Raw genomic sequence first — 18934 nt, 5'->3', positions numbered from 1 at the left:
CCAGCCCAGTCTCTAGTAAATGCTACAGCCCCTCTCCGAGCCCATAAATAATGTTGGATGCTAAAGCAAGGCATGAGCGCAGCATCGCCCACTCTTCTGCAGCTCTTGGAGCTGCAAAGGGGAATGTCCCTAGCCAGAGAAGCGAGTGCCAGAGCATGTGTCCTGGCCAAAGTGGCTGCCGTGAGCAGAAAATGTGGAAAAATAAGCAGAAAGTGGAAGGGGAAGGTGGGAATCAACAGCACTTTACCCTGAGCGGAGCCTGGAAAATGTAGAAATTTTGAAGGGAAGAGATGGGATCAGAAACTTCAGAGGAATTTCTAGCAGTGAGGAGGAGGAACTGCTTTTTAGCATGTGATAAAAAAAAAGGGGGGGGGGGGGGGATAGAAAAAAGTTCTTAGCAATGCTATTGGAATTGGGAAAGCAGAGCAGGTGGTGGTGGTATCTGTGGAGAAGGGATGTGCCTTCAGGCCATGTGATGGTGAACATGTGTGAATCTGTTTCCATTCCTGCTGTGTCCAAGGGTCCCGGCAGCAGCGTTTGGGAAGCACACTGGTGGTGCAGGGCAGGCAGGTTCCCCTGGCTCCTGCCTGGGGCTGGAGAGGAGCGAGGAGCGCCGTTCTGGATCGCATACTGCTCCGGTGTGAGCCCCGAGCGGCACAGGGGGCGAGCTGCTCTCCAGGCTGGGCTTTTCTGGGAAATGGTCGATGAAGGCTTTGTGGGAGGCGATATCGTGGCTGACCTTACAGCAATGGGTCTTATTAAAGCACAGGGCCAGCTTAGCTTGCAGCCAGGTCAAGTTGTATTGCAGATGATAGCATTGCTGTTTAGAAAAATACTTTTTTTTTTGGTCCGAAAGTCTTCGAGGCTGCCTCATTGCACCCTGGTACAGAAGCGGGCCTGGGTTGCAGCTGAGTGTTTCCTTCCCCATAGGGCATCTCCTGTCCCTGGGACAGGCTGAGCTGTCGTGCCAGCATCTCCCTGGCTTCCAAAGCCACTTTGGATCTGCCAGCTGATGTTTGGGCAGGGCCAGCCCTTCTCTCTGAACCAGAGTTGCCCCTTGCCCACAGCAGCCCTGGCAGGCTGCTTGTGGTGGCAGGGCTCTTCAAGATCCCTTGGTACGATGCAGATGAACCCACACCTAATTGCTTTTAAAATTCCCAGTTGCTATGACGACTGCCCAAGCATGATGCGCTGGAGTGCTGTCTCTCTGCTCCCAGGTCTTGCGTTGCCACCAGAAAGCTGTGTGTACCTCTGTACGTACATGTACTTTATTCCAGCTTTCAAAGGTGGTTTATAATCCCTTTGGAGCATGAGCAGAGCTGGTAAAGGGTTTACTTAAAAGGTCTGATAATAAGGTTAAGGAGAGGCCACCAGCCGCTCACCCCGCTGCTGAGCACTTCGATGGCTAAATTTAGCCCCTTGAGTCATTATTGAGTCAGTAAATCGGGGGCAGGAAATCTTGATTTCTCTTTTCTCCCTTTTTTTTTTTTTTTTAACAGTGGTGCGCCCAAGCTAGGCACCAGGTTGGCTTGGATTCTGTCCTAATCCAGCTCGTTACCTGCCTGCAGTGCTTTCCCTGGGAGCATCCCTGAGCCTTTCCAGAAGAAGGAAGAGCTCCTTTCTCTGACATCTGCCATGATGAGTGGCCGGGTCACAGGCAGGCAGCATCGTTTCCCATCGTTAGTGGTCTGAAGCATGGGAATGTCGGTCTGGTTAGAGTCGTCTCTTGCTGGCGAAGTGCTGATCGAGGCTGCGGGCAGGTAGGGCATCCCCAGAGCTGCTTGGAAACACAGCAGTGAGTGAAGATCCATCCAGATGCTCTTCTCCCAGCACGGCGTGCGAGAGTGCTGCAGCACAGCTGGTAGCAACAGAAGAGCTCTGAAAAAGCCACGTGAGTGTTAAATTAAGCAACATCGGAAGATCCAGGTTTCCTGGACTTCCAGAGCTGCTCTGCACAATGCCCAAGCCTCCTCCAGACTGGCCCATCCCTGTGCCACGCATGCAAGCAGCCAGCCCTCTCCAGAGGAGGGGCAGGCTCTGAGGTCCCCGGGGAGGCTGCGATGGAGCAGGATGGGCCAGCGCTCAGTGCCGTGCCTGCTGGAGACCCTCTCCTGGGGTGCAGCAGGATAGCAGGCTGTCCAGGCAGCTTCTCACAGTCCCCAGAAAGTAAATCCTGGGAGTGGGGTCCCCACTGCTAGCTGATTGTATCGGTGTGTATTAGACCTCACCGATTGTGTCTTACATGATTTGTTCCTCAGAATGAAGTGTTTTACAAGTGCCGTGTTTAATCACCTTGCAGAAGGCGATGAAAAACTATCTCTGTCCGTGGGGCTGGGAAATAGCTAAAAGGGATCTAGAGAAGAGACCACATCCTCACCCTGTCACATTAGCTGGGCTGGAAAGCCCAGAAGAGCTGGGATTTGTGCTTGCAGACAGCCAGGGGTTGGACAGGAGAACTCAAAAGGTCAAAACACACACCAGGCGTGGAGATGTCCAAGTGGAGCAGAGCCCCAGTGCCTGCCCAGGCGTTAGAGCGGAGCCCCAGCTCGCTGTGCTTGCCCTCCCGGGGAGCAGGTGCTGCGGATGCTGCACATCCAGAGCCTCTGCCGGCCACCTCTGCAAGGGCTCCTGAAACACAGCTCTTCGCTTGGGCCCTGGTGCTCCTCTTACTTCTGTTTTTAGTGGAGACACCCCAAAACCTGGCAATGGAAGTATCTTCCCAGCTGAGGGGGGGGGGGGCGGGGGGGCTGTTTCTGGCAATGAGCTGAATCCAAGCAAACTCGTGTCAGAAGCAGTGCTGATGGCACGTGAGCCGAGAGCTGCTCCTGGCCTCTCTGCAGGAGAAGGGAGCGCTGCCAGGCTCTGCACGGGACCTGGCTCTTCCTGGAGGCAGAGGTACCTCTGTTGTTCTTAAGGACTTCTGGTGAGGCACGCTTCTTCCCGGCACCTGGAGATCAATCAGTGGCTTGTTGGACAGTGAAGGGCACAGAGGGCGATGGGCGCTCCTCACCCTGTTCTGGGTGTTTGCACAGTGAGGGTGGATGCTGGGCTGGGGAGCTGCCACTCTTGCTGTCATTTTTTTTTATTCACAGTAGGCAAAAGATGAAAAAAATCAGAGTAATGGCCAAGGAGACAGCATCCACTTGACTTCTCTTGCCCACGGCAGGAGCAATTAATCTAGTTAAGGCATTGCAGCGGGGCGAGACCACAAGGTTACACAGCCCGAAGCCTGTGCGCTCCGGGAGCTGCGGATGGTGCTGGACCAGCAGCCACAAGGTGTGCTCCCCCTCCCTCTCCCTGCCTTGCCTTTGATCTGCTGCCGGGGGGGAGCACGAATATTGTTCCCCACTGGGAGCTGGTTGAACCCCAGCAGGAGCCCCAACATTACTAAAGAGGCGCTTGCAGCTGGCTGGCTGACATGGCGGTGGGTGCTCAGTGCTGCCTGGGACCTGCACGGATGAGCAGAGCCTCCCGGAGATGGAGCGGCTTCCCTCCGCTGCGGGCCTGTCATCTGCTCCCTCTTACTAATAGGTTCCCTCCTCTGAGTACTGCTTAAGCCTCCTCTGTGGTGTAACAAACCCCTGAGGTCTGATCCTGCTGATGTAAAGGTGTAAAGGGAGAGCAGAGCGGGCTGTCGGAGCAGGGTGGTGGTCCTCAGGGGCCTGCGGGACATGCATGTCACCAAGGGCATGGCTGTCAGCTGCGTGGAGAGGCTTGGAGCCCTGTGCCGTGGCTGGCAGGTCAGAGAGCCACCCTGCACCATGCCAGCGTGCCCCTCGTTGGGCTCTGCTGGTTGATGCCAAAGGTAACGAGCACCTTGGAAGGACATTTTTTGCTGGTGGCTGGTGATGCCCCTTTACTAAAGGCTGCTGGATAGGGAAGGGAGCGGGGTCTTGGCATCCCCACCTGGGAGCGTGGTCTTGTCCTCCGGACACGTGTTGCTGGCGGGTGTCTGAGCAGTGACATCCCGGGGAAGATGCTGTCTGCAGCCCTGGGCTTGAGAAGCCACAAAGGGTGGGCGATGCAGTGCAGACAGCATTGAGGGGATGGGTGTCTGCCTCTCCCCCGTTATTTATTATGCCATAAAATCCAAGGTAACATACATCAGTAAATGCTGCGAAGGGTTTCGTGCGCGTCAGCCGTGCGTATGTGATGGAGCAGATGCTCTTTCAAGACAAGGGGCTCTGTGAGCGGAGGCTGCTGTGATTGATGGGGCAGCTTTCAGCTGTCTGTGCCTTCGCTTGGCTGTAACACAGAACTGCTCCCCCAGAACGCCCCGTCACCGTGGGCTGGGAGGGCAGGGTCCCTCTCGGCAGCGGGGTCCCCTCTGGCTGGGTACCTGCTGCGAGGGTCGGCTGCCGGGGGGGCGGGTGGCATGGGGAGGCTGCTCGGAGGAGCTGAGGCTCCCGCTGGCCGATTTTCCCAGGGAACAGGACGTGTGCCATCGTGCTTTCTGTGTACCTGTACCTCTGACAGCTCCCGAGCTCTTCAGATGGTCTCAGCCATGTGTGACAGCAGAACTGTCACCAGTGCTGACAGAAGATGTTCCTACATGGAGATGTCCCCACACCGAGGTGTTCCTGCGCGTCCTGTGAAACGTGCAACCAGGTGGGAGAGGGTGATGGTGAGCATCACCACAGAGGGACAAGCCAGCGTGCACACACCCCCGGGACATGAGGGACGAGTCCTACATGCCTGTGGCCCGCTCATGGGTGGAAGCTTTGGCAGGTGGTGACAACTTAGACATCAAACTTGGCTGAACCAGGAGACATAAATCCTGGTATTTGGGATTAGTGTGGGCAATTCGTTTTAAAGACGGACAAATCCCTTGACTTGTAGGTACCTGCTTGTCACGGGAGACATTCCTCATCTCCAGGAGAGCTGCTCCAGTTGAACAGATCCAGCCCTCTCTGGAGAGATGCTCTGGAGTTGCTAATCATTGGGTTTGGGGATTTTTTTTTCCTAACACTTGTGGGTGATTGCTTCCTCCTCCTCCTCCCTTTTGTCTTTTTGCAACATCATGAGGTTGGGAAGGACCATCTGCTGATTTGATTAATGGCCCTTTTCTGAAAAAGCAACAGAGACAAATGTCCTCCTGAATGTGGCAAAGAGAAATGGAGAAACAGGCTGGCTAATTTTCAGCCATTATTTTGAAACCCAAACTCCTTCCCAGTATCAATTTAGCTATTATTTCAAAAACTAATTAATCTTCACTCAGGCAGTTCTGAGAGACCTGTGTTTAGATAATTAACAGCCCATGGATTATGAAAAGTCTTGCTTTTAGGTCCTACTACAGTGCTTGCCTTCAAGAACACTCCTCCTATCGTCCTGCTTACCAACTCCTTTCATCAATCCTTCTTTTTTTGACAATTAAGAGCAAATAATTAGCCGTGATGGATTTTGCTTGCTTTCCTGCAGCTCAGCTCTGGTTTTTTTGGTCCTTAAATGTTATTCAGCCAAGCAATTTTTGTGGTGGTTTTGCAGCTAATTACACCCAAGCAGGGCAAGGGTAACTGCTGTTACCAAGAGGATCTGGAGAGAGAGGTTGTGTATGGCTGACAGAGAAGCTGAGCAGTGAGGTGTGAGAAAGGAGATCCTGGAAGGACAGGGGATGGGATTATTTTTTTTTTTCTTCCCTCTCTCCAGTTTTGCACGATGCAATGTGAACTTGCCCTATGTATTGCCATGCTGGGGCTGGGCTGACCTCCTTCCCTTGGGACTCCGCTGGCCTCTCACTTGCCACTGCAGCTTTTGATATTCTTGCTGCGCTGGATGGTGAGGCATCTCCGAGCTGTGGGGGCTGCGGGAGAGCTCTGCACAGTGAAGCAAAGGTGATGGGGTAGTATCAACCCAGGGGCAGCAGTGGGGCAGGTCTGCATCCCGTGCAGACCCTGAGCAGTGCCTGTCCGTACCCTGCATACTCCCTGGCCACCGAGAAGCAAATGCAGGCTGGCAGTGCCGGTGGAGCCACGCTGTGCTGGAGACGGTGCTGTGCCCGAGTGCTGCCGTTCATTAAGCAGCCCGGAGTTTGTTTGCTCTTCTGCTGAGGGCGAAGGAGCCGGAGCGGTGCAGAGCTTGGCCTTTCAACCCTTTGTCTCAAAGAGATGATTCTGAGGTTTTCTTTTTTTAATCTTAACTTGGGGCCAAACTCTGTTTGGTTCAAGGCAGCTTTACCTGGCTGAGGGCTAGGAGAGTACTGGGGACGTCGCGTGGCTTGTAGGGACACTGGGGACCTTGGGGCATGGCGTTGGGGGGAAGGCCGGGAGCAAAGCTGCTCTGGGGCTGCTGCCATTCTCATTAGATCTGGCTGAGTCTGCAGCACAGGAATTGCTCTGGACAAGAGGCGCTGCAGAAGCAGCACTTGATCGCTTTGGAGGAAACGATGAAGTTTTCTCTCTGCTTGAGTGACCCAGGGGGGAAAAAGATGCACAGAGAGGTGATGCTGGCAGTTCCCTGCGATGTTAAATGGGAATCTGAGAGGTGGCTCCAACAGGTGCCGGTGAGGGCAGTGCGAGGGGGGGATGGACGTTGGGATAAGCCCCTGCAGCCCTTCCCATCTGGGGCACGAGCTGAGCTGCGCTGCAAACGTGCTGGGAGCACCGGAGGACATGCTCAAACTTAGCTTGATGGAGAGCAGCTCTCAGTTTTCCATCAATCCTACACTGGGGTTTCAGCTCTGTAAGCGTTGGTGATTTCTTAAATATAGGCTTGACTTGCAAGCTTAATGTTCGTGGGTATTTAAAGAGCCACCATTTCTCTCTCCTAACAGGACTTTGAGCTGTGTTTCCTGGGATCGTGAGCAACTGATGGATCATCCCTGGTGCCCCTGTGAAACCTGACGCTGTCCCCACGCCGGCACTGGGAGATTTCCAACCAAACCTCCTCGTCTTGGGGTCAGTTCAGTGAAGGAAGCAAAGAGGATTTTAGGTCCTCCCATCCTGTGGTGCCTACAGGCTCGATGTGATTCGGGATCTCCGGAGCTGATGGATGTCTGGGAGAGTTCTCCAAGTCCTGCTAGGCAGAAGAGTTCGCACATCATTAGCACCGTTGCTGTGACCAAACCCTGGCTCGGACAGGCGTGAGTGTAAGTTTTGCCTTCTGAAGCAGGGTTTGTACGCCTCGTGCTTTGCTGTGCAGCCTGGCAGGGTTTGCCTAGCCCTGTGCATCCAGCCGATTGCAGTGCAGGGGGAGGCAGGAGATCCCCACCCAGAGCAAAGCCCCAGACACCCTCTCCATGCCCAGGAGGTGGTCCTCAGGGCTGCTGTAGGTTGTATCAATATTCCCTCAATACTGGAGGGGAGGAAGAGAGGAGATGCTTCTGGTTATGAGGACAAGGGTGTAAGAGCACCTTCCCTGGCTGGGACAGCAAAGGGCCAAAACCCTCCCCAAGCCCCTTGAGCCCCTCTCATCTCTGGACTGGAATGGTGTAAAGAGGTTTGTCAGGTTACTCTGGCTTTAAATAGTTAGGCTTGGATTCAGGCTCAAGCAGAAAGAAATAATTCCTGATGAGCTGCTTACTTTTTCAAACAGATGATGTTTGTGCTGATAAATCTCTGCCGGCGAAACTCCTTGGTCTAGCAGTTTGACTCCTAATTAAATATTTACCAAGACAGCACCTCGCCCTGCCTCAAGAAATATCGTCCTTTCACCTCCTCATGGCTTTCGCCTCTTTAGCAGTGTGCAGTTTAAGGAGAGCCATTTAAGACTTGGCTCCAATAAAATGGAGAAAAGCAATTTTCTCTCCACCTTTCCAATCGCTCTCCATTTTTCCCCCTCTGTGAATGAAGTTTGCTGGAGGCTGTGGAGCTCCAGCTTCTTGGAAAGCAAAGGGCTTTTGCAGGAGGGCTGGCAATCTCTCCATCAGGTCGGATGCTACCTCCTCTCACCAGCAAAGAGAACAGCTACCTGGGGAGGGAGCGAGAGCAGCGCGGCTGATGGAGATGTCACCCCATGCATCTGCAGGGGCTGGGGGCTGCTGTGTGGGGTCACCGGTCACCCAGGGCTGGCTGTTTGGGATGGGTGCATCATTCGGAGAGGCTGAGCTTTTGGGGAAAGGGGTTTGGTTTACCCTGATTTTAACTGTTTGCTACACTATATTCTTTTGGGTGGACCAAGCGTCTTCCCCTCTCTTGGGGCGGAGGAAGGATGATCTCTGGTTCGAACCAGTCTGAATCGAAGCAGAACAACTATGAAGCTGCTGCGAGGGCCCCCGTGTGAGCTGGAGCCCGTGCCTGGTGCAGCACGGCCGGAGGGCTGCTGGGGGGATGGCCCCTGGGTTGCCCACCACCCCTGTGCTGCGGCTGCCCCTTGGGGTGGAGTGTCTGGACCACCCCATCACCATGGGGACCTGCCTGCATCTGCTGATTGCTGCAGCTCTTGGGTCCCCTGTAGCAGCCATTCGACATCCCCCCTCACATCTTCCATCTGCCCAGCCAGCACAAAGCTGGCAAGACTGTGCTCCTGCATAATCCCGCTCCAGAGCCCGTGGCCTGGGTGACACCACCTGCAAACTGAAGGGTTTCCCCCATCCTCCTGCCCCTCGGGCTTCCTTCACGTAGATAAAGATGAAAATTGGTGGTTTCAGAGCCCCTGCAGCTGCCTGCCCCCCATGCACGTGTGTGCCCCTGCATTTGTTTGCAGCAGGGGCTGCAAGGAGGCGATGCATCTCCCTCGCCCTGCTTCCCGTGCTGGCCTGGCTTTATCTCCTTCCAATTAAATAAGTGCAGACAGTGGGCTTAATAAGGCCCTGCCTATGAAAGATTACTAACGATCTCATTTCCAGCACGTTGTGAATTATGAGGCAGCCTGCAAAACAAAGCCAAGCGGGGACAGGCTTGGCAGCTAATTACTGTCCCCCATGTCCCCCCCCACTGCCACCGTTGTTAGCTGGGCCCCTAATTGCTCCCTGTGCTGGATTGCATTTTGCTGCTGGTTGTGGTTCATTCACAGCTCTCGTCTGGCACTCGGCTGTTGCTGCTTCTCTCTATCCCCTCCCCCCCCCCACCTTTTTCAAGTTTATTAATGAAAACCTTATCTTTCTGTGCAGATAATGCCAGAAATAATTAGTACTCAGTGAGGTCTGTCAGGCTCCTCTCCTCTCCCACACCCCTTCCCTGATATCCTTCCTGTTTGCAGTTTCCCAGGTGCTTGGTTAGCGCTGGGGATGTTTTTTTGGGGGGTATTAGGGCTTTCTCACCCTGTGCAGCCTTCCGGCTGCTCCAGGCTCAGGGCTGTGCTGGGAAGTCTCCTCTGGAGGGGATGCTGGGGAGAAGGGGGACAGCTGCATCTGCGACCTCTGCTTAAAATCCAAGTTTTCCTTGCTCAGGGCAAACCTGGTGCACACGGGGACCTGCAGCCAGGTGTGTTGGGTGGGTTTGGTCTCCAGGGTCCTGGCTGGGGTGCAGGTCATCCCTGGTCCTATCCCTGCTGGAAAGCCAGGGGCAGCCCTACGTTGGCATCAGGGGGCTGTCCCAGCTCTTCTCGAGCTCCTTTTTTTACAATTACATTTATATTCGTTGTTTCTTGGCTTAAATCTTTCAGCCTGATAAAGGATGACAGTGCTTCTCGAGTGCCTGGGATAGCATAAATAATTCCAGTGCTGAGAGAGAGATTTACAGTGATATAAATGTCAGGAGTGAGCCCAGTTTGTATTAATGGCCTTATTAGTTATGTTGCTGTAAAATACTGATACTCCAGTTGTTAAGCAGCCATGGTTTTGCTCTGCAGCATTAATTCAATAAATTGGGGCTTTTTGATATAAATCTTAAAGTCTGCTGAACCCCATTAGAAAATTCTTCATGATATGTCAGAGATCTTCAAATGGCTTTGACTGAGAGAGACCTGGGAATAAAAAAAGCTGTTTGGCGTGTAAGTATGGAGCAAAGACGGCAGGTGCTGCCCCTCCATGCCCAGGCTGCAGCTGCAGCATCCTCCTGTGGGATGGAGATGCTGCGGGACTAGGTGGGTGTTGCATGAGCACCCTGGCCACAGCAGCTCTGGTCTTGCTTAGAGCCACCCTTGCCCTTGGAGGTCTCCTGGCCATGCAGGGACTTGGGGTAAGCTTGAGTTTTTCAGCCAGCGGCTATGGAAACCACATCTTAAGCTGTCCCAGAGGTCCTGTCTGGGCATCTCCCATGAGCCAGAAGTTGACTTGGCTCTATCCCCAAGCTCGGGCTCACAAGGCATTGAGAGACGGTCCCTGAAGGAGAGGAAAAGGGGGAGAAGACTGGTGCTTGGCTAGGGCTGGGAGGGTGAAACTGTCTAGAGGGAGAAGATGCCCATAGTGCTGCTCTGATCCCTCTCTGCCCTCCCCTGCAGTGCCCCTGTCACCCCCTCTGCTTTGCTGCTGTAGCCTCCTTCAGTTCATGAACCTGGAGGCGAGCTGACAGCCAGGATCATTGTCTGACCCGTGGCTTGAGGTGTCCATCCTTACCCCTCTCTCACAGAGTTGCTATCCTCCTCCCAGCCCTGTGCTGCTGCAAGAGGTGCCAGCGCTGTCCCCATCACGTCTGTCCCTTCACCTTGCCCCGGAGCCACTGCTCCTGCCACGGCTCTTTTGCAACTCTGCAAACTTTCCACCAGCAATCTGCCAAGTGCACAGGGAGGGAGGGAGGAAGGAGGTGGGGAAAGTACCACAATAATTGAAAATAAATGATGCATTATATGAAATAAATGTTCTGGTGCAGCCAGCTTGCTGCAGCTGATTATTTATATTTTTTTTCTTCCTAGCGTTTGGAGATGCCTGATAAAAGGGGGATTGGAAGTGAAGGAATGGCACCGCCAGACTGGTGGGGCTGTTCTTTCACCCATGGCTTGGGGAGCACCCCGCATCCTGCAGCGATGGCCGGTGGAGCAGGACATCAGTGCCAGATGGGAGTCCAGTGCAAGAGAGGCCGCTCTTTTGGGCTGTGCTGGAGCTCCGTGGGCTCAGTGCCCAGCTGTGACACGTAAGGATGGGACAGGGAAGTCGTAGGGAGCCTCCAGAGGTGCTTCTCTGCTTGCCACTCTTCACATTTGAGGATGTCCCAGGTCTGACATGATGTCCCTATAGCTAATGGCTCCACACACCTGCCTGCCTCCTGAGCCTCCTACCCCACGAACTGCCTGACCGTCAGCTCTGCACCACCCATAACGTGTCTTCTGCAGGGTCAGCCATGCATTGCCTTGGTGGGCACTTGGCTTGGCCAACGGCGACCAGAGCTCTGCTGCTCCCTGCCTGGGCACGCGCCTGTTAGTGCACACAAAGCAAATGGACCCTCTGCCCGAGGTGGGGGTTCTTTGCAATGTTCTTCTGGTGAGGATTAACTCCTGACACTGCTATTTGTTATGGGAAGAGGTTATGTTTTCCCGGGAGATGTTGGATTTAACCGGCAATGTGAAGCTTTCTCCTGCCTTGGATCCCCCCCGTCACTGACTGACCATGTCACGGTTCTTATGCCTTGATAAGACTTACCCTGGATTATTATTTAGCCCCTAATTAATCTTGAGAGTGATGTAAAGGCTTTGAACTGGTTGTTTGAAGATTGAGTGGATGATTTCTGCTCTTGTCAAAGAAAAAGGGATTTGGAGGCAAGAGCCTAGCTCTGAATGATGTTGAGTTGCTCTCGCCAGGCAGGTGGGACTGGCTCCTGACTCCCTCCCTGCCAGCGCCTGTGGGGCCCCTGCAAGGCAAATCCCCTCAGAAATGGGATGCAAAACGGTGCTCGGGAGGGATGCGAGCCAGGATGATGTCTGGCTGGGGACTGGATACACCCTGTACAAACAGTCAGATGCCAGCGGGAATCCCCCCACGGGAGCTGTGAGGTTTGGGGTTAACAGCCCGGCCCTTTTCTTCTCCCACAAGCGATTTCCCCTCATGTATCTTGTTTGCTTGCAGACTCCTTGCAGCAGCCAGCAGCTCGGTTGTCTCATTAATCACCACTGACAATGGCCACACAGCGTCTAGTGAAGCCAGGACCTTGTTCCCCAGCCAGGAAGGTGTTGGGATGAGCCGTATTGCTCCCTGAAAACTCCAGCCGAAAACGGGGAAAAGGCGGTGTCGCCCATGGGGTTGAAGCTCATGGAAGATGCTCTTTCTCCATGCCAGCCTCTTGTTCCTGCCTGCAGGCAGGCAGTGAGTTACGGTTAGCCCTTGTGAACCTGTGTCTTTTTAAAATGCATCTTTTTAAAATGCATCTTTTCCTTCTCCCTGCTCGCTGGGATCAAGGGCAGCTCTGTGGGGGGCTGGTGGGTTTGTCTGCCACTGCATTGATTTGGCAAAGGCTGGGGATGAAAGCACCGCAGCCTCCAGCTGAGGCTGTGGAGGGTTTTAGGCTTGAGTTTTCCCGAATTCTGCCCATCGCAAAAGTAAACAAACGCCACTGGCCAGGGGCAGCTTGGAGCTGGAGAGGGTTGGCACAGGGGCTGAGCATCGATCACGGGCTGCTAGGCAAGACCTGACCAAAACCCCACTGGTGTCAGGAGGCAACTCCAACCCTCCCAGCTTCCAAATGTTGGGCCGGGCAGAAAAACCAGCCTACTTAGAAAGCAGTCGTTTGATGTTGTGCTGTCAGACTTCAAATGGCCATCACTGCGGCTCATGACCCCGAGCAGAAATCCTGGTGGACCTCAGCCTGTTTCAGGTCTCAATCTGACCTGTTTTTGTGATGCCCTGAAAACGGCATCATCCATCACAGCCTGTGGGGGTGCAGGAAGGGGAGGGCAGGTTAAACTCCTCTCCCTTACCCTCTGCCGCTCCCCGCCACCACTTTATCTCTCCAGAAGCTGCATTTGAGTACAGCTCACTTTGTTAGTCATTTCTTTTACACAGAGGCTTTTAAAAGTGCCTGGGAACAGCGGCTTGTGTCAGGGAGATGCTTTTCAGTCCAGCGACTGTAATATTTAAGTGCTGGTTAAATAGCCACCTCATCTAAAAGTAACAGGCAAAGAGCTGAAAGCTTGCCGGAGCCGCAGCCTTCTACCTGCCTATTTGAACAGGTCCTACAGAGATGATTTAGGAGACCAGGGTTTCTTCCCCATCAGCTGCCTGGGTCACATCAGGGATGGGATGGCATTTTCCTTGCACCCCCATGGAGCTCTGCTGCCCCAGGGACTCTGTGCACCCCACGGATGATCCAGCTGGCTGATGGGGGCAGTTCGGGGTTGGGTGGCTGTGGCCCACGGGGGTCTTCTCAAATGGGTGATGTGTCTTGATGAGCCCAGGTGCCTCGATGTTCCTTCCCAGTGGAGGAGCAGTCTGTAATGCTGCGGTGGCCCTTCCCTGGCCACGTGGGTCCCGTGCCTGCAGTCCCCAGGGGAGCCCCCCCCTGCGGTGCTGGAGCCACAGGGCTGTGTCCTGAGCTGGAGAAAGCTGGCAGAGGGGCTGTCAGCCTGGGGAGACCCTGGCTGGGGATGCTGAGGGTATCCTGAGGTGCCACCACCCCCCTGCAGCCCATCCTGTCATGGTACGTGGTGGCGCTAAGGAAATGGAGATGCTGGGACCCTTCATATGGGTCTTATTTGCTTTTAATCTGATAGTTAAATTGTTTTCTTCCCAAATGTAGTAAATGAGAGGTTTAATCAAACCCAGCCAGCCAGCACTGATGGAATCTTGGCAGTAGAGGAAAACACTGCATTTTTGTTTGTGTCCCACCGTGCTCCCTTGGAGACATCCTGGCTCTTGCAGCAGCTCCTCACTCGACGGCACCGGAGGGCACGGGCTTTGCTTAGCTGTTAATCCAAGTACTGTGCCCTATGTGGGGCCATCACAGCGGGACCCCTGCTAGCCCACCTGCTCCCAGCCCCTCTCCTTGGCCAGGCTTCGCGGTGGCAATGGTGGGACTGTCCTGCTACACCTCTCCTCAACCGCTTTCTTTCCAGGAGGAGGGTCTCACCTGGTACCCCCATCCCAGGAGTTGGTGTTGGGTTCAAGCCCTCCACCCCAGGTTTCCTATCATGCGTGACAGCACCAGGATCTGCTCTTAGAGCATCTCCATGTCTGAACTTCTCTGCCCAAATCTTAGACATGTTGTGGCCCTTGGTGGGGGAAAAGATGAGCATCTTCCCAGGCCGGAAACAGCCTTGGGCAAGGGTGTGAGTAGGGATAGAGCCAGCGGGCTTCGCTGGCTTTAAAATAGGGAGCAAAGCACCCCCAAACGTCCAGCTGGTCAATGCTTCTGGGAATGAGGGGAGACTCTGCGTTCCCTTATGCATCAGAGCCCTCAAAACCCACTGGCTCCCGGCGCGAGGCCAGCTGATCCTGGAGACGCGGCTCCTCTGCCTCCTTTTTCCAGATGGCTTTTCTCAATCAAGGCTTTTCCAGAAATAGCTTGCATACACCGAGCAGCCGGCTCTGCAAATAGCTCACCTCCCGAAACAAGGAGGCAGTGCGGTCGGAGCATCGTCCCCTATGTCCCTTCCATGCTCCCGACTGCCTTGGTGCTGACTCCAGCATGCAGAAACCCTCTGCTTCTGCCGGGACGCCTCTGCCGGCTGGGAAATGGGGATGTGCCAGGGTCCTCTGTGTCTGGGCTGTCCTGTCCTGCACTGGGGGAGCCCCAGCTTTGCTGTGGGAGCTGACCGGCGGCTTGCTTGGCCATGTGCATCCCGCATCTCTGCAGGGAAGGGTGGCTGGTGGCTTCCAGGGGCAGGGAGGTGGCCCAGGGGACACAGCACATGGTCCGAATGTCATGGGGGCGGGGCACCACTGCTCCCAGCTGCAGTGCTGCCTCGTGTCCCTTCTTATATGTTTATTATGCCAACTTGAAGGGGGGGGAATGCAGTTTTTTTTCTGTAGGTTTAGCTGATTTATTAATGGTCTGTAATGCCAGTAATAGCTCATCTATAAATCTGTTCTTAAGAATTTATAGGGCAAATATTCCAGTGCCATATTAAAGACACAACTCATAAATGCCTGTGAGCACCAGCCCAATGGCTCTGGCAGCAGAAAACAGTTATCTGAGGGGAGGGAAAGGCGGCGAGCTCACCCCAGTGGCTTCCACCTGGAGCCTTGAAAATATTTGGAAAGCAAATTATTTCAGGGACTGTTCCTTCCAGCCAGGAGGTGCCTGTGGCCTCCTGCTCCATGCTGTGCTGGAACCGAGCCTGCAGTGGGTGTCAGCACCATCCCGATGCCAAGGCACTGCTCCCATCCCTGCAGGCTCCCAGGCCCGTCCACCCCCAGCGCTCTCCCCAGGGACCCCCGCCATCTGCCATCACCTCATCCCCAGCCCAGGGTGACAGTATTTACCGCTGAAGTGCGCTGAGTGTAATTGCTAATCAGATACAGGCAATCAATTCATCCCCCCGCCGCTGCCGCCTCGGGGAGGGGCTGCCTTTCCCTGCTGAAGGTGACTCCTGCAGGAATTCAGATTTAAAAATAAAGGCGATAATCATCAGAAGTTCATTAAATTAGCATCAGGCTCATTTGCACGTGGGGGGTGGGGTGGTGGTGGCAGGGAGCAGGACCAGGCAGAGGACATCTCTACCTGCCTCCCCTCAGTCCAGGGATGTCCGCAGGAGATGCCTCCAGCGGGACAAGGGTCCAAACGCTCCTGGGAGCTCTCCCTGATTTACTCCTCCTGTCCCGGGGTTGCTGCAGTCATGAGTCAACAGTGCAGTATATTTAAATGCAAAACACCATTATCCTTCATTAAAAGCTCTGTCATCACCCAGACTGCACAGGAAAGAGTTATTATGCCATTATGCTCCCGTGACACACGGCTTCCCCAGCCCTCCAGCAGCCACAGCAATGCATGTCGGCCGTGCCAGGTGCCCGTGGTGGGCCAGTGGTGTGTGGCCAGGGGCTGTGCCCTGTGAGGTGGCTGGCATCCGATTTTCCCTCGATGGTGGCCTCAGAGCAGGGAGGCGAGGCGCAGGAGAACGGGGCCTGGGGGGTACGAGGGTACCACGGTGTGGGAGGGATGCTGCTGGCACGGCAGGGGCGGGCACCATGTGTGCTGGGGATGGTCGAGGATGGGCTGAGCCCCCTGAGCAGGGAAGCACCATGGGGGCTTTGTGGACCCATAATTTGTTGTTCCCAAAGATGGACAAGCCCAGTGGAGCCCCGGTGCTGTTTCTGGGAGGAGTTTCCCCTCCTTGGGACAGGGCACAGGCAGGAGAGCGATGCCTGGGCTGGTGCCACAGTCCCCCAGCTGTCCTGTGTCCCCCAGCAGCCACAGCACCCACCAGGGACACAGGGTGGCTGCAAAGAAATCACCCCACAGCATCACTCCGTGCTTTGCAGCCCCGTTCTGGGGGCTTCACGTTCGCTCTCCGTGAGACCACCAGCATGCAGGATCCATGCAGGAGCTCCTGTGCTCCTCATAAAATCTAGGCAAGAGCAGAGCTGGCGTTTCATGTAACTTCAGGTGATTCCCTGTCACCAAGATTTGGAGACACTGTTTCCCTCTTGCTGGAGGAAAAGCGAGTGAGGCAGAACAGCTTTTGTAGTGGCAGGGGTGTTGATTCACGGCTCGTAATTTAATTAAGAAAGAGACGAGATCAAAAGGGGACTGTATTAAAAAATAAATCAGGTAGAGGGAGTGGAGTTCCTTCCTTTAATTATGGTGTGGATTTGTAACAGCGAGAGACTCCATCAATCACAAAGAAAAGAAAAGGTGTCAAGTGGAGAGAAACCTTCCCTGGGTTAATTACCGCTAAGGAAGGAGGAGATTATTGAGCTGGGTGTCAGAAAGCCGATATCGATACCTCCCGGTGGCCGTTCCAGCAGGGCTGGGCAGCACAAACCCCCTTGGACGCTGAACACAGTGATGTGGAGGTGCCGCAGCTGAGGAGATGGTCGTGGTGCCAGGCAGGCCAGGCAGCGGGGGGGCTGGCGGGCAGGGGGCTGGGGGCTGGGGGGGCAAACACCCCCGGGCAGGGGCAGACAGCACACAGCCAGGTCCAAGCCCCGCAGTCCGGTTTTCGTGGGCCGCAGGCTGTGCCATTGGCAGCACCGGTGAAGACCAGGGCCGGGCTGGCTGCAGCCCGATTTGTGGAATAATTAATTCTCTTTTGATCATCTGCTGCGTAAATCATCAGTGGCCAGGAGTTAATCATGCATATGAAATGAATCCTTCTCCTGCCTTAATGAGCGCTGAATCGTGACCAGCATCTGTTTACTCCTGACACTTTCATCTTCTTGGCAGTCTGAACAATTAATTGTTTCCAATAATCTCCTTTTTATTCTATTAAAAAAAAAATAGCTGAGAGCAAGCAGCCTTCCACTCCGCACTCCTGCTCCCAGAGTTGTCTCTCTAATCTCTGTTTTTTCAGTCTTAGGGAAAGATTGGTTTTTCGGGAGCGACATGAGGGCTCTGCCAGCGCTCAGTGTGCCCAGGGAGGAGCGAGCTCTCCGTTCTCCCAACGAGGATGATGCTAGTGGCAGGACTGCCTTCCTCACCAGCCAACTTAGAGGCTGGGCTTTTCATAGCTAATAGCAAATAACAAGCCTGTTTGAACACGGGAGTGTTTCCACCTGCCATTTACCTGGAGCAAACCGCAATTAATCCACCGGTTGCACCACCAACGCAATGTAATTGGATTAATTGGAGAGGTCTGTCCCTGGCTGCAGCCTCCTCCAGCGGTGGGATCCCTGCCCGTCGGGTACCGGACCAGCGTCGCCAGGAGATGCTGGACCAGGATCCAGCCATGGGCACTGGAGCTTGTTGATGGTTGATGGAAATGACCTGCCCACTAATTGGAGTTTATGAGGCATGGCCTGGTTAAGGGGTGCTTGTTAAAAGGCAGCAGGAGCAGGGGGGGCTGCAGGTGAGCTCTGCTGCCAGCCAAGGGGTTTGGGGGGGCTGGGGTGTTGCAGGGGTCAGTGAGCTTGGGGGGGAACCTGGAGGCAAGAGGCCAGGTGGGTGTTTTGGCAGGTGGGGGATGAGGTCGCCTGCCCCATTACCTTGGCTGTTTAGCAGGCAGCAGATGCTGCCCGCCAGCCCTCGGTCACCTTTGCCCTGCGTTTTGGGGGCACACAAGGAGGGCTGCATGTCCTGGGGCAGGTAGGGGCGGCATGAAACCCTGTGGAAGCGCCTGAGTGGGACAAGTGGGGCCACACCAGACCCTCCTGTGCTGCCCTGCTGCCTCTGCAGCCTCTGCTGAGCATTGGGAAGGCAAAATTCCCGTGTTCCTGCTTCCCATTCTGCTCAGTGTTCCTGCTCAGACCCATTCTCCAGTCCTGACACCCAGGTGCCAGCATGGTGGCTCATCTGGACAGACAGGCAGGCAGACGGACAGACAGACAGACATCCTCTCCAGACCCCACAGGAGCCCAGTGAGCTGATGGAGCCTGTCCCCCCGCCACCTGGGTTTGTGCTCGGGGGCTGGATCCTGTGCTGCTGCCCGGGGTCTGTGCCATCAATCTGGCTGCCCTTGGAAAATGCCCATTAAATATATATATATGTGTGTGTAGGTATTAGAAAAAGCTTTTGGGGACTCTGCCAAGCCTGCTGGCTGGAGGAAAGGTGGGGGGCAGGTGGAGGGTCTGCGGGGATGGGGTGCCCATAGGTACCAGAATCATATGCACAGGCTGTGGGAGAATGCCAGCCCTGCTCTTCCTGAGCTAAATTGGGTCTAACCTGGCCTGGGTGGAAACCAGAGGCCGCAGGGGATCTATTGCAATTGCCCAAATCAACTAAAAAAACCATAATAATGCCCTTAGGGAAGCAGGCAGCTCCCTATGCCTGGGGCTGTGGGACACCCTTGCTGCCTTTGGACTCCATCCCTGCTAAAGGGAGCTGGGACCCCCCTGCGCAGCCACCAGCCCCACTCAGGATGCTATGGAGGTGAGGCCAGCAGGCACGACACAGCCTTTAGTTTATTCCTTCCTTTATCCAAGAGGAAGAACAAAATCCCACCAGCTCCTGCATTATTCAGAAAAATGAGGGGTTTTTTTCTGAGATGAATTGGCTTCCCCAGCAGGCATCTGGGGTGAGCAGGAGCTTCAGTGATG

The 18934-nt window shown here is 54.7% G+C and overlaps 1 long non-coding RNA gene across 1 annotated transcript in view; it reads left to right on the top strand.

Annotated features, from left to right (window-relative positions):
• Positions 1 to 15646, top strand: part of LOC106112227 (uncharacterized) — a 41228-nt gene extending 25582 nt beyond the window's left edge. Inside the window, exons 7-8 of the long non-coding RNA XR_008745944.1 lie at positions 6770 to 7084; positions 10729 to 15646. This is a non-coding gene — a long non-coding RNA (uncharacterized LOC106112227). The remainder of the gene's footprint in view (positions 1 to 6769; positions 7085 to 10728) is intronic.
• The last annotated feature ends 3288 nt before the right edge of the window (positions 15647 to 18934 follow it).

The sequence above is a fragment of the Falco peregrinus genome, chromosome 2, assembly GCF_023634155.1.
Source record: "Falco peregrinus isolate bFalPer1 chromosome 2, bFalPer1.pri, whole genome shotgun sequence".
NCBI lineage: Eukaryota > Metazoa > Chordata > Aves > Falconiformes > Falconidae > Falco > Falco peregrinus.
Note: the sequence above shows the minus strand (reverse complement) of the source record. Positions and strands in the feature narration are given on the sequence as shown.